Source organism: Delphinapterus leucas, chromosome 13, assembly GCF_059928025.1.
Source record: "Delphinapterus leucas isolate spDelLeu-1000000601 "Yukka" chromosome 13, BTC_Dleu_Yukka2, whole genome shotgun sequence".
Taxonomy (NCBI): domain Eukaryota; kingdom Metazoa; phylum Chordata; class Mammalia; order Artiodactyla; family Monodontidae; genus Delphinapterus; species Delphinapterus leucas.
In genome coordinates, this window is record NC_143141.1 from 15154381 (window position 1) to 15169009 (window position 14629).

General features: G+C 45.1%; 1 long non-coding RNA gene across 1 annotated transcript in view; it reads left to right on the plus strand.

Moving 5' to 3' along the window:
* The first annotated feature begins 5221 nt into the window (after positions 1-5221).
* The window catches only part of LOC111165450 (uncharacterized), a 42553-nt gene continuing 33145 nt past the window's right edge, over positions 5222-14629 (plus strand). The window contains exon 1 of the long non-coding RNA XR_016395365.1: positions 5222-14624. This is a non-coding gene — a long non-coding RNA (uncharacterized LOC111165450). The remainder of the gene's footprint in view (positions 14625-14629) is intronic.

Consider the following 14629-nt stretch of genomic DNA (forward strand, 5'->3'; position numbering starts at 1 on the left):
TTGATTTGCTTTTCTCACCACTCCACATGATATTTGTGACATTCCTGTATGCCGTGGCCTATAGCTGTATAATACTCTGCTATGTGAATGCTCTGCCACTTTTTTCTCCATTTGCCTCTCAATGGATGTTTGGATTGTTTGCAACTTTTTTGCTGTTGCTGGCAGTGCTGCTGTGAACATTCTTGCATGTGACTCCTGGGGCCCACCATCAAGAGTTTCTCTGGGGTTATTTCTGGGACTTAAGGTTTATACATTTTCAACTTGTCTAGATAATGCTAAATTGATTTTCCAGAGGGATTCCAGCTTCCCATCTGGTCCCAAGCCTCAGTCCCTTGCTCTGTTCATCCTCAGGTTCTAGCAGACCTGTTGGAAAGGGGCTTTGAGACAGGGCCAGAGAGAAGCCTGTCAGCTTGCACTGCAGTGACCCCCACTTCTGGGCACAGGAGGTGACAACCTTGCCTGAACAACCTGGAAAATCTCCCCCTGTGGCTTGGGTGGGGCCTGGCTCACAAGCACCACTCAGAGCTGCACAGACAGGAGCAAACTCTGTTGACCCAAAGGCAAAAAGTCCAGTGAAAACCAAACAAATGTCTGGAAACAACATTCTGGCTAATCCATTTCTTTTCAAGATAACAAAAGTTTTAATATTTCTTTGATTAAGTGAAAGTGGTATTAAAAAACATTAATTTCCTTGTTACAGCTTACCTTTGAATTCATTGTTTTAAAATTCCAAAGTGTCTTGAGTGTAGTGGGTTTTCAACAAATATGGACTTTTATTTGGGGCATTCGCTGCCTTGGTCAGCAGGATTATTCAGGCATCTAGCTGCCAAAGCCAAAAATGGAAATGCTTTCTCCTGTTTTCTGCAACTCTCTTCAATGATTTTATGTTGCCTGTTTAATAATAATTTAAAAGAAAAATGTAACAAGGAAACCTGATGAATCTCTAAGGCCTGTTGTGACTTTCTCCTGGAAACTTACACGTTTGGCCACTGTCAGCTCAACAGGGTGCCCCGGCCCAACTTCTCTGTCTACAAAGGAGCTCAAAGTTTGTTGGTCACTCATACCCCCTTTTGAGAAGGCACGTTGATCCTTCAAGAAAATGATCCTTGGGGCAGTTTGTAAGCAAAATCTGTTGTTAAAAGCAAGAAGCTATAGAAATAAGCCAGTATTGCATGTAAACCTAGTTATACCTAGCTTGGGCTGACTGGTCACTTTGATTCACTAATACATTCTTTTTCTCCTGTCACATGTGGTCACAAACTCTTGCCAATTTGTCTTTTATAATGTTTCTCCTGCCCCTCCCATCATCGTGTTTGGTCCTTTTTCACCTCATGCCTGAACCATAAGAGACTGAAATCATCTCCCTACTTGAGTTCCTCCTCATCTAACCCACCACCTCTGGATTAATCTTTAAAAAATAAAAACCAAACGGCAGCGACAAAACCCATACACAACAACTGTTTTCCCCATGATACCTTGCTTTTTGGCCTCCAAACTCATTGGCTTCCATGGAGTAAAATCCAGACCCTTCAGCCAAGGCATGCAAAGCTCTCCCCAAACTCCTTGGGCCTCCGTGACCATCTCTGCTGAAGCCTGCACAAACATACCCCCAAAGCAGCACGGCTTCAGGGCTCAGGACCCCTGAAGCCAGCCACAGACCGGGGGTTCTGAGCCCCTGCTCCATGACAGCCCTACCTTCAGAGTTGTCATTCCCGCTGCCCCACCCGCTTCTCCAGTGCACCCCGCACACCAAGTTCATCAGACACAGCCAGCCTGTGTCAGCCTCTGCAGCCTCTCCTGGGGCTTCTCCCTGCCCAGAACCCACCCCTCAGCTTGGGTCTCCCAGGTCCCACCCATCCTTTGGGGCCCCACCTCCTCCAAATCTTCCCTGACTCCATTTGACCATCGCCCCCTCCTCTAGACTTCTGTCCTGACCCAGAACGTATAGCTGATTCCATACAGACCACCCAACTGGATTGGAAGCCCCCAGTGGGCAGGAGTTATGACATTTATGTACACCAGTGCCTTTCGTGTATTCTGTGCCAATATATGTTGCATTTCAACATACGATGGTGAAGATGACAATGCAGGGGAAAAATAAAAACCAAATAAAAGGCTAATTCCCTCTTTCTCTATTTCAAATTAGACCCTCCCTCCCCCTCCTTCAAAATCTGCTAATAAAACACTCAGCATAACTTCTTTATCATGTCATGTATTTAAAAAAAGGAAGCAACATTCTAGGGAATAGAGAAGTTGAAAAAGCAAATACATTTCTTTCAGTGACTCAAATAGCCTAGGAAAGATAAATAAACAACTTGGACCCGAGACAAAATGTTGTTGGCTACTGAGGGAGCTAATCCAGGTGCTTCTGGGTCTAAGCTGAGCCAAAGCCTGGGTGGGATGGTGAATAAGCCTTCACTGCTGAGCTGGGTCTGCAGGGTGAGTTGACAATAAGGGAAAGCGGCTCACAAAAACCAAAAAGAGGGCCAAATTGAACCTTGCTGTTCATCTCTGAAATACCAAAGGGTTAATACTGTGTGGGAACAGTTTTTTGTTGTTGTTGTTTTTTTAAACGCCCACATACTCTGGTAACTAGAGTGTGACAAGCACGAGAAGTGTGGTTGTAAATCCACGGGGCCTTGAGTGGAGACCCCCCATCTGATTTGGGACTTTCAGAGCTGTGACAGTCACCTCACAGTAGTGTAAGCTTCTTGTTTTGAAGGGTAAAGCAACTTCATTTAAAGGGAAAACATATTCTGGGAGGGGCCTGTCTTTGTTAGGAGGTAGAACCACTTATCCTAAGTCACGAGTTATACTGCAAATATTTAGGTTTCTTTAAAGGAGTGGGAAAAAAATCTTTTTTCTGCAGTCTTTCCATCACTTCATCCTGCCCATCTCTGCCAAACCCATCTTTCTCAAAAATCCACTTTCACCTTGGGACTCTTTGCTCACAACTGTGTGGTGGCTTTCTGTTTCCTAATGCATGAATGTAAATATTATCGTGCCTGGTCCCGGGGCCCGGCAGTCTGTCCCCTTCCTAAAGCTGTTTCCCCCTCCTCACAGCCAGCCTTCTCCCTGCTGGGTGCCCATGCTTCACCCCTGCACCTGGGTTCCACTGGAGGCCCAGCTCCTCCTTGCAGCCTGATGGAGATGTTGCAGTGCGCAGTGAGCTTGGAGCTTCCTGTGAAGCACACAGGAAAGATTTTCTGCGGGTTACACTTAGTTCCCTAGTTAAAGGGTAAAGTCCTCGAGGGCAAGGACCGGTCTTTTCCGCCGCTGAGCCCAACTTCTGTGTCTGGACTACAGCCAGCCCAGGGTGGCTCTTCCGTGCTAGGTGGTCAGGACATCTGGCCCTCATCTGTCTTGTCCCCTCACTTCCTTCCCCCAAGACCTACACCATCCCCCTCTGAGTCTCCAATCAGGGCAGCCCTAGTGCCCCCACTTATCTTAATCAGATGAGAATAATCAGAGATGACGTATTTAAAGAAGCCTTGGGCGAGCAATCACGAATAGCTCAATTTCATTTACAAGGGCCTTTCACTGTTATCTCATACAGAAGTAGAGGAGACAACTGTTACCCCCATTTACAGATCTGATGAAAACAGAGGGATTAAATGCTCTGTTTGAGGTCACACGTATAGGATGTGTCAGAAGTGGCATTTAAAGTCAGGACATGTTTTACAAAACAGAAACGGGCTCACAGACTTCGAAAACAAACTTATGGTTACCAAAGGGGAAAGGTGGCAGAGAGGGATAAATTAGGAGTTTGGGATTAACATACACACGCTACTATATATAAAATAGATAACCAACAAGGACCTACTGTATAGCACAGGGAACTCTACTCAATATTCTGTAATAACCTATATGGGAAAAGAATCTGAAAAAGAATGGATATATGTATAACTAAATCACTTTGCTGTACACCTGAAACTAACACAACATTGTAAATAAATTAAACTCCATATAAAATAAAAATTAAATTACAGTTTTTAAAAATAAAAAAAATAAATTCGGTACATGTCTTTTAAGTCTGCCAATGTTCTTTTTCCTATACCAGGTTGACTCTTTGTAGCTAATGGTGATAATCAAGCTATTTTTATTTATGAAAAAGGAAAGATATGTCAATATTTATGTTTAGATTTTTTTCCTAGTTATTACTACCTTGAAGGGTAAATTCTAATTATTACTACCTTGAAGGGTACAAAATATGGAACGTGTTTTTGTCTTATCTGTCTTCCTGAATTTGGGATTTTAGGATTATTATTGGCCATCTAATGTGTTTATGTTTATCACAGTGAAAACCAGTTAACCTTTTGGGTATTTAATAAAAACCCATGTGTGTTTTAGAAAAACTACCCAAAGTGTCGTATATTGGTAGCAGTATATTGACATATAAAAGACAACATGTTATTTTTAGGCATTCCTGGAATTGTGAAACTTAGATAGCATATTTATTTTTAAAAGTCTTTATTTAGTACTTTATATGCATTATAAACCTAATGAAAACTCTGGAATGAGTGTGTAAGAACTGGCATTTTAATCTCCATTTTATTTTATTTTTAATTTTTAAAATAAATTTATTTATTTACTTATTTATATTTTGGCTGCGTTGGGTTTTCGTTGCTGCGCACGGGCTTTCTCTAGTTGCAGCGAGTGGGGGCTTCTCTTCGTTGCGGAGCACGGGCTCTGGGCGCACGGGCTTTAGTAGTTGTGGCTCGTGGGCTCTAGAGTGCAGGCTCAGTAGTTGTGGTGCACGGGCTTAGTTGCTCCGCGACATGTGGGATCTTCCCGGACCTGGGCTCAAACCCGTGTCCCCTGAATTGGCAGGCGGATTCTTAACCCCTGCGCCACCAGGGAAATCCTATCTCCATTTTAAAGATGATGAAACCAAGACCTAAGTTGGTGTGACCAGGGCTACCCAGCTCATTCTTGACCACATCAGTCAGGGTCCCGGCAGGAGGAAGAGGACACACTTAAACTGGATCTTTTCAGCAGAATTCAATAAAGGAACTCTTTACAAAAGCGGGAAAAATGCAAGGGACATTGTGGAGTTTTGGGGAGCTACCTAGGCCTGTGAAAGAGAGAGGAGGGCGCAATCACCAGAACCTGGAGAGAGACACCTTCAGGGGGAAGAGACGGCAGCCTGCGGTGACCTAGGAAGGAGTCGGGGTAACTAACAACCAACCTCTCTCTCCTCCTAGAGATCCCCGTTGGCCTTACTTAGGCCAGAAGACAACGGAGCCTGTTGATGTCTATACAGGTCAGTCTCCTGGGGCACAGGGCAGGGCAGAGTCCAGTAGGGCGTGGCTCTAGAGTGGGTTAAGCAAGCAGAAGGCAACCAGCACAGAGATGAATCATGGTTAAGCCTCAGACTTCCTGTCTCCTATTTCTTCCTATGCTCTTTCCATAACACTGTGGCTTAGACACACTGGGTCTTAGCAGAGAATTCCAGAGACGATCCCTCCAGAGACCACCCTTAGGGCCACAGCATCCCTCAGCGTTAAACTTTAAGCTAGCTTCCTAAAAACTTTACTGTGAGGACAAACAATCCAATGGGACCTGCAAATCAGACAGTCAGGAAGCTGGTGTGCAGGCCAGACCAAGATGGCGGCAGGGCTGGCAGGTGGAGAAAGCCTACGCTGAAGTCATCACTGGTTCTTGGCCATCACATCTTGGCAGAGGTGCCCCAGAGCCTTTAATGCAGCTACAGTGGGCATTAGCTACAAGGCTGGCAAAGTCTCAACAAGAAGAGAGTCTACTATCTTTGGCATCTGGCAATTAAAATATCTTGAAAGAAAGATTTCATCTCACAGCATTGTCTATAACAATATAATTTGCGCTTGGTTACTCTGGCTTTATTTTTATGTAATGTCCCTGGCATGAAACTCCAGGTTTTATGAAAAGAAATTATCTTGGGGCGTTGGAGCATTCTGCTTTGGATGAGTTCTTTATTCACCTTTATCCTTGGTTTGATGGGGGAGAAAGTCATAAAAGAATTTAATGACAGTGACCTCTTCCAAACCCAGGAGCTATGAGAGCAGTGTAATGAGAAATGCAAAACCCAGTGTTCTCCTAGAACACAAACTCACCCACAAGTCATGGAGAAAGAATTCTCAGTTCCTGTCCTAGCAGAATTGTTTCCAGAGAAATGAAGTTATGGTTCCATGCAGCTCTATGGTCTGAGTGATCATACACTTCCCCAAAGAAGTGTAACTGCTAGAGCCTATAGTGACTTTGCTCTGAGTTCAATAAAGCCAATTCACTCCTCCCACCTCTCACCCAAATAAGAACCTATACTCTCGCATTGTCCCCAGAACTGAGGAATATTTTTCCTAGTTCCACTATTAAGCAGTTTCCCTAGTACCATTGGAATCAACCAAAGAGGCACAAAGGTAAACCCATGGATTCTCATGGCAGTGGCTTTGGCACAATGGTCTCCTGGCCGTTTCTGCCTCAGGGCTTTTGCACTTGCTGATCCCTATTTCTGGACTACTCTTACCCCAGATTTCTTCATGGGGTGAGAATATACACAGAAGTGGAATTGCTGGATCAAATGATAATTCTATGTTTAATTTTTTGAGGAGTTGCCCTACTGTTTTCCACAGTGGCTGCACAATTTTACATTTTCACCAGCCCACCTAACCTACTTTTACTTATATATCTTGTGTAGTGTCCCTACTCTTTTTTTAAAAAAAAATATTTATTTACTTTTATTTAGGCTGTGCTGGGTCTTTGTTGCGGCATGCAGGATCTTTAGTTGCAACATCCGTACTTCTTAGTTGTGGCACGCGGGATCTAGTTCCCCAACCAGGGATGGAACCCGGGCCCTTACCCACTGGACCACCAGGCAAGTCCCTTCTCTTACTTGAATGTAAATTTCACAAGGGGAGAGATTTGCTTCCCAAGTGCCTAGAACCTTGCTTGGCACCTGGTAGTGGGTGATCAGCCAGTATTTGTTTAATGAATGCAACTGTTTCGGTGCCTCTGACCTCATTTGCATCATCCTGAACCCCTTAATGCCAGCTTCATGCCGTTGGAGCCCTTCTCAGCCCACCTCCTCAGAGGCTCCCCGCCTCCTCCGCGCGTGCCCCTTGCAATGCTTCTTCCTTTCTGCTTTGTATTCTGGTTATCGGTGAACTTGCCCCATCTCTCCCTCTGAATCCAAAGCACGCTTTGTTTATTGTCGTTCTTCTGCCATCTCTCTGGCCCAGGGAATCTATGCTCAACCCACACTCGTTAGAGGGATGTTCTGAATACCTGAGCGACACTGGGGGCTGGGCTTGGGCGCTCCAGAGCTCTCTAAAACCAGCACCCCCCCCCCGCCCCAAGAATCCCAGGCTATGTGGCCTCTGCACACGCCTCTGAGCCTGGCCCTCCTGGGTCTGATGAGGGCATTGGACAATGACTTCTTGGGTTCCTCTTAGATATTAGGTGTGCTGTGGAGCCACCTCTTTGACAGAAAGAGCATGGTCCTCATCTTTGAGAGCCCACAGTCTGATATGAATAAAATAAATATGTCAGAAGAGGTTAAGGACTCAGAGGAAGCCTGTGCCCAGAGCTGTCCTTGCCTGGATGGATGGTGTACCCAGCCTCTCCCTCTCCCAGTCATACGCCCCGCTTGCTGGGGCTTCAGAGCACAAAACACCAGGAAACTCAAGGGGAATGCACACACTTCCCATTCTGGTGGAGAGAAAAAAAATCTTTACAGCTCACGTGATTTCATTGGTTATTTTAAGCTGTTTATTTTTTCTGTCCCATCCTCAGGGAATAAACATTTGCAGGCAAAACTTGGACTTTGGCGTCTTCCCCCCTTTGCTTAGCTATTTGTGTATAAATATGACTTGAGTAAAATCTCGAAAGGACTGCCAATCCTGCCTACCCCGCTCCCATTCCCTCTTATTTCTTAAGAAAGACTTAATGAGTTTGTACCCAAGAGTGGAATGTTTCGATGACACTTAAAGCCCTCCACGTATTTAAAAAAAACTCTTTTCAAATGCATAAACAATGCGCTAACAATAGTTACAGATTATTAAACAAATCACTCATAGTCCAACAACCCTGACAAAATGCTTTTTATTTTTACCGATTACCTTCCAGTTTTACCCTTATGAGTACATAGTTTACACCGTGGTAATCAGACCGTATAATACCGCCTTGCATGCTACATTTTCCTTTTAACATCTGTAAACAAATACACGTTTCAACAAATGTATTATTCTTAAATATTACCATTTGGTAAATCCAGGTCAGATCTGTCACTGATTGCCGAGTGAGTGGGTACTGGGCTGTATAGGATACAGAAAGATAGAAATTGTCCCTGCCCTCAAGGAGTTTACAGTCTCACGGAGAGATAAGACATGCATACAGGAAACAATCTCGGACAGTCGGTAATTACATGGAAAGGTGTGTGTGCAGTACAGATGACAATGCATTCATGGTAAGCAGGTGTTCTGTGTGGTGGAGAGTTTCTCAAGGGTTGGGGAACTGAGAGAAGCCTGCCTCCCCTTGAAGGTGAGAGGGTGATGTGATGAGCAGTTTTGAAGAGGCAGAGGGAAGGGAGGGGAGGGTTCAGATAAGGATGAACGCTCGAAGGGGCTGAATACGGGGACATACAGTTAGTTTGGGAACCACTGGAGCAATTAACCCCACAGGTACAGAAGGTGACTTTGTTGGGGAATGGTAGGACCAAAGACACGAAGATGCTGAGAATGAGAAAGAGAGCTGGAGCTTCCCGAAAGGGGGACAGAACACAAAGTCGATGTGACTGGGATGACGGAGAGGGATACGGGGGACTCAGTGTTGTTGTCTCAGTGGTCTAGCGGGAGCGCAGGTCCTTGCTGCTGCTGTTGTTTTGGTTTTGAGATACATGGCATCTATGTATCTAGATGTAGCCAGTAGATCTGGGGAGATTTAAAATACTGGGGAGCAGGAGGTGGAAGGAAAGCAGGCCCTGGGTCTTGGGGAGGGATGGCACGCCAGGACTCACAAGTAAACACACAGGTCAAAGCAGGACATCTCTCCTCTGGTTTATTGCTCTGTTCCTGCCTAGAGCAGTGCCTGGCACTGAGGGAGTCCTTATAAGTACAGTATTTGTTGAATGAGAGCTGAATCAAGTCTAGTTTTGCAAAATTTCTGTACAAGTCCAGCAAACCTCAATTCCTCCTCCAGGCCTCAGTGTCAGCTCGCTATGATGGAGTTATTTTTCCAAGTGCGCCTCATGGCCCTTTTGGGCCGGGTCAGGCCGGGAAGCCACATGAGTCTCACTAATCCTGAGCCTTGCTGAGGCCTGTAACGATTGGCACTGGGGGACAATGACTTAAGATCCCAGTTAGTCATCCTGGCAGCTGCTTCCTGCCTCCCTTCCCTCGTTGCCTTCTGTTTGGGCCTTTCTTGGGTGGGAAGAGGATATTGCCTAGACTCACCAATGATTACCACTGGAAGGCAGCTTACTCAGTGGCACATGCGCCCCTGTCATCAGACAGATGAACTGAGTCAGGCCCAGAAGGGAGTGGGGCTGATTTAAACCCAGGGCTGTCTGGAATCAGCTCACAGGCCAGCCTCATCCACGCAAAAATCTAACAAATATCACTGAGCATGTGCTACGTGTCAGGCGCTGCTTCGGTGCTGGAGACACAGCAGTGAGCAAACAGACAAAACTGCGGAGGTGGGGAGAACAATCATCAACCAGATAACTAAGGTGGACGGTGAGAGGAGCCAGGGCAAAAGCAAGGGGGTGGGGAATGGGGCTTGCAATTGTAGGGAGGTGGTCAAGGAAGGCCTCGGCAAGAAAATGACATCAGAGCAAAGCACTGAACAGGAAGCAGGAGGGAGCATGGGGCTGTCTGGGTGAAGAGTAGTGCAAAGACGCTGTGGTAGGAGTGGGCCTGGCATGTTCCAGGAACAGTGAAGAGTGAAATGAGGGGACAGTAAGAGGAAATGAGGCCTGAGGGGTAACGGGGGCAGGGTGCATGCGGTCTCAGGGTCCCCATGTGAGGCCTTTGGCTTTTATTCTTCCCACTCACTGCCCATTGTCTAATTCATGACCCAACCTTTTCCTGTTGACTCTCAGGGGCACTGGGATGTCTGTGGGCAGAGGGGAGAGTGGGGCAGCCAACAGGGCTCTTGAAAGCACATGGCAGTGGCGTGGGCAGCTGCCTGGGCCACCTGTGCTGAGCCTGCCTCCGCGTTCCTGCTCCAGAAGTCTTTCCAGCTGACAGGACAGAGTGGCATCCCATTTCAGGATAAGGAGAAAGAGCACAGATGCAAAGCAAAGCCAAATCAATTGAGTACGTAGAATCTGTAAAATATCGGAGAAGGGTGGGACTTCCCTGGTGGTCCAGTGGTTAAGACTCTGAGCTCCCAAGGCAGGGGGCCCGGGTTCGATCCCTGGTCAGGGAACTAGATCCCTCACGCTGCAACTAAGAGCCCACATGCTGCAACTAAAGATCCCGCATGCAGCAACTAAGACCCAGGGCAGCCAAATAAATAAATAAAGATTAAAAATAAATAAATAAATAAAATGTCAGAAGGGAATGAGTTCATAGCTGAAGCCAGTGCAAAGGGCTGAGTCAGACCCCAGCAGCGCCCATGCCTTGGCTGAGTGAAGAATAGAACAAGTATTGATGTAGACGTGCCTGGCAAACACTGATGCCCAATGGCAACCATTTTATTAGCTGGGGCTTCTAATCTCTAGTGTCCCATGGTTCCTGCCAGCGCTCCGTGCCCACACGAATGAGGCTCCTGCTTCAACTGGTTTGCCAGGGACCAGTGTGGATGCCAGGCCCCGGGTGGGCAGCTGAGGCAGTTGGTTGATTAACACAGTAGGTTTAGAGCAAACTCCTGCCTGCCAGGGATCCCACTGCCCAGAAGAAGCTGTTACACACCCCAGGGCAGAGCCAGGTGGGCACATCTGTTTCCCTGAGAATCTCACTCCCTCCTGGTGACCAGGTCCTCTGCTCTGTGATGACCTGAGAAAGGTCTGGGTAGAGCTGGAATCAAGGGTCAGAGCACTGTAGAGTTCAGTCAAGCTGGTCTTGAACCCTGGCTCTGGCTATAATTCTCATCTATGTTCCCCACCCCTCCCCCAGGAGGGTCCTGTTCAAGAGTCAAGGCCAACTGAATTCCACAATGTTTTTTCTTTTCCAGCTGCCAGGCATTTTATCTGAGGCAGGGAATATTAAGATTGATAAGGCATGAACCTTCCCTTCAGAGACTTGAATCTATTGTGTATGTGTGGAGTACACACATGTGTGTATATGCACATTAACTCACACATGCTTGTGGGAGGCTGCCTGAGATATTAGCAGGAAGAACCCTGAACTTGAGTGAGATGGCTTTGTCCCAAGTCCCCGGGGGCCTTTGGGTGTACCACTTGTCTTCTTGAAGTCTTGGATTCCATTGCTGTTCAGCAGGGATAATAATGAAGCTTGCCCTGTCTACATTAGCGAGCTTGTTGGGAGCAATGCTCATAAGTGGGAAAGTACTCAACACACACACAGGATTGTGTACTCATGAACGTTCATACCATGTATGTGAACACAGAAATGCACAGTTGTCTGCATGAGCCAAAAAGAATAGGCTAAAATCAAAGAAGGGGCGCCAACAATAGCAGGAGAAGAAACCTGAGAAAGTTGCAGGATGTCATTCCAAATGCATCTCCGTATGTGGGCATATTGGTTGATGTAGGGCTGTGTGTTGCCCAAACCCTTGAAGGCCCAGCCCTCCAGAGTCCCCCTAGCTCTCTAGCAGAGCAAGAATGTCCCTCCTCAGTCTGAGGAGGCTGCATCCTCCCCAGGTCGAGGCCATCATTATCGTCAGCTACAGCCATTATTGAGCACATACTAAGGGTGAGGCACTGAGGCTACGAGGAGAACAAACATTCAGGAAGTACCCAGTACCAGATGCACGACACGATGCAAACATTTTGCAGTCATTATCTCACTTCACTGTTGACCATAGCTCTGCAAGATAGGTATTGCTATCTTCATTTTATGGAATAATAATAATAAATACTATTATTAAATGCTTACAAAGTGTTTAACACGTATTAATGCACTTAATCCCCACGAGAGCCTTGTGAGGTAAGTACTATTATTATTTATCCCCACTTTTTGGAGGAGGAAACTGAGACAAACTGAGGTTAAGTAACTTTTCCAAGGTCACACAACTGGTATGTGGTTGTGCCCAACTGCCTTTTCTTGCTCACATTACTCCCTTGCCTTTCCTAATCTCTGTGCTATATCACAGGGAACTACATTTCCCAGCCTCCCTTGCTCTCCAGTTTCCAGGTTGATTCAGCCAATGGCAAGCACTAATGGAAGCTTGGAGAAAGGGAGGAGGAGAGAAGCCAGAGTATTTCTCCCTATCCCTCTCTCTGCTTCCTGTGGTGTCTCTGGCAACAGCTGTGTCTCCCGTGGCTCCTGTATCTGCTCCACAGGCCCTTGCTCCATGGTCCCAACTCCCATCAGGCAACCTTACGAGGTTCTAGATTCCATCACATGGCTCCCACTCTACGCTTTAGCAATAGTACATCCTCCTCCTGTTGCACCCCCAGTAGAATAGCTTCCTATTTTTGCATTAAGCTACTTAGTCCTTCCATATCATGTCACCAATTCCCTGTATTAAATCCCCTCTGCTTAAAAGACCTAGAAGACTTTCCATTTGCCTGGGTGGACCTTGCTGATATCCAGAAAAAATGACTGTAGAGTCCACAGTCTTAATCTTTTCAGATGAGAAAACTGACTCAGACTTACTTCAGGTTGTAAAACCAATGAAGCTATAAAAAAAAGACCCAAGAAAAGTTGGGAAAAGAAAGAAAATAAGAGGCTGTCCTTTTAGATATCAAAACATACCTTGAAGCTATAGTAATAAAAACAATGTGTGCAGACATAGAATCAGTGGAACAAAACATTGGGACAGAATACAATCCAGAAACAGCTATGGGAAAAAAAGAATATTTTACTTGTTAAAGGAGACATTTCAAATAAATAAGGAAATGCTGCTGGAGGGATTAATTCACCCATAAATTTGAGAAAAGACCCCCAAATAAATTCCAGATGGATTGAGGAGCTAAACCATATGAAAGTACTAAAAATAAATACAGGAGAACTTTTTTTTTTTTAATCTTGAGATTAGGAAAACTCTTCCCAAACAAGACTGAAAATACAAAAACCATAAAAGGATAAGGCTAACAGGCTTACAATTTATATAACAGTTTAAAATATAAAATTTTGGTGTGGAAAAGAACTCAAGGCTTTAAATAAGTTCTTGCCTAACTGGCTTTGTTTGGAATCTCCGAAATGCTCTGAAAATGGGAAGGGAAGCTGGGACTCGATTTCTTGGGTGCTCTTCCTGTTTTTGAATGGGAGGAATTGTACATTTCTATCTAGCACTTCATCCGGCTCGAGACACAAGGAGCCACCTCACAGAGGTGGGGGAGATCGTGCCTGCTCCCTCATGGGCAACTTTCATTGAGTCCTTAAACTGCAAAAAAAGAGATAAGCTCAAGCCAAAGATATTTGGAAAGTGGAGATGAAGAGGGCAGAAATTCTGTACTCTTTTTAAAGAAAGTTATCCACCTGGCCTACTTATTTGCTCATGAGTGTTTGGGAGAGGGCTAGGGGGACAGAACAGAGAAGGTTCTGAATAACTAATTAGTGGGCATCCAAAGCAGATGGGCGAGGAGACATCACCTAGAGCAGGAGGACAGCTAAACGGAGCACTTAATTCTTAATTAGTTTATATTAAAAAGTGTGATGCTTTTCTTCGTACAGAAAACTTTATTTTCTTCCTGTGGTGTAAACTGGGTCTCGAAATGGTTTAAATTATTTTGTTTCTAGTTTATCATTTTCCACATTATTTTTTTCTGAATTAGAGTTTTTCTTTATATTATTTAAGTACATACAGCAACAAGTAAAATAAGCTCAAATATTAGAAGTTTCTGGTTCAAATGTTAATTGGACATTTTACCCTGACTCAGAACACTGGACTTTTTGTCCAAATGTGATTTGTTCTAAGGTTTGTTACCCTCGTGGGATTTATTTAATGAAAGCACTCAAATAATAGGATTTGTTTTTGTTGGAAAATATTGAAAAAGAATATGGTAGATCTATCCAAAGAATATCCATGATGCTTTTACAAAAAAAAAAGCAAGTTCTAGGACATAGGTATAGGTATGTTCTCTTCTTTGTAAAAAATAGAAAAACAAAAAGAAACTTACATGTGACATATGTATATATGTCTATGAAAGGGTCTGAAAGGACGCTGCCCACAGTAGGTACCACCTGGGGAGTAGAGAATGAAGAGGGCAAGGAGAAGAGGTTTACCTTTTACCTTACGCATTTCTGTATTCTTTTTTCTTCTAGAAGCATATGCTACTATGTAATTTTTTATTCCAATGAAAAAAATGTAAACAAGGCTAATGAGACACAGAGTCAGGATTTAAATCCAGGCTGCCTCTGACCCCAGGTTCACCTGGTCATGGAGAAGACAGCACACACACCTGCCAAGAAGAGCCCACAGTTGCTGAGTGAGGACTGTTGAGAACAGCATCTCAGGAGTCTGGTTGTGGGAGTGACCACCGAGCCATGGGGCAGGTGGAAAAGGAGGAGAGGACCTTCTAGGTAAG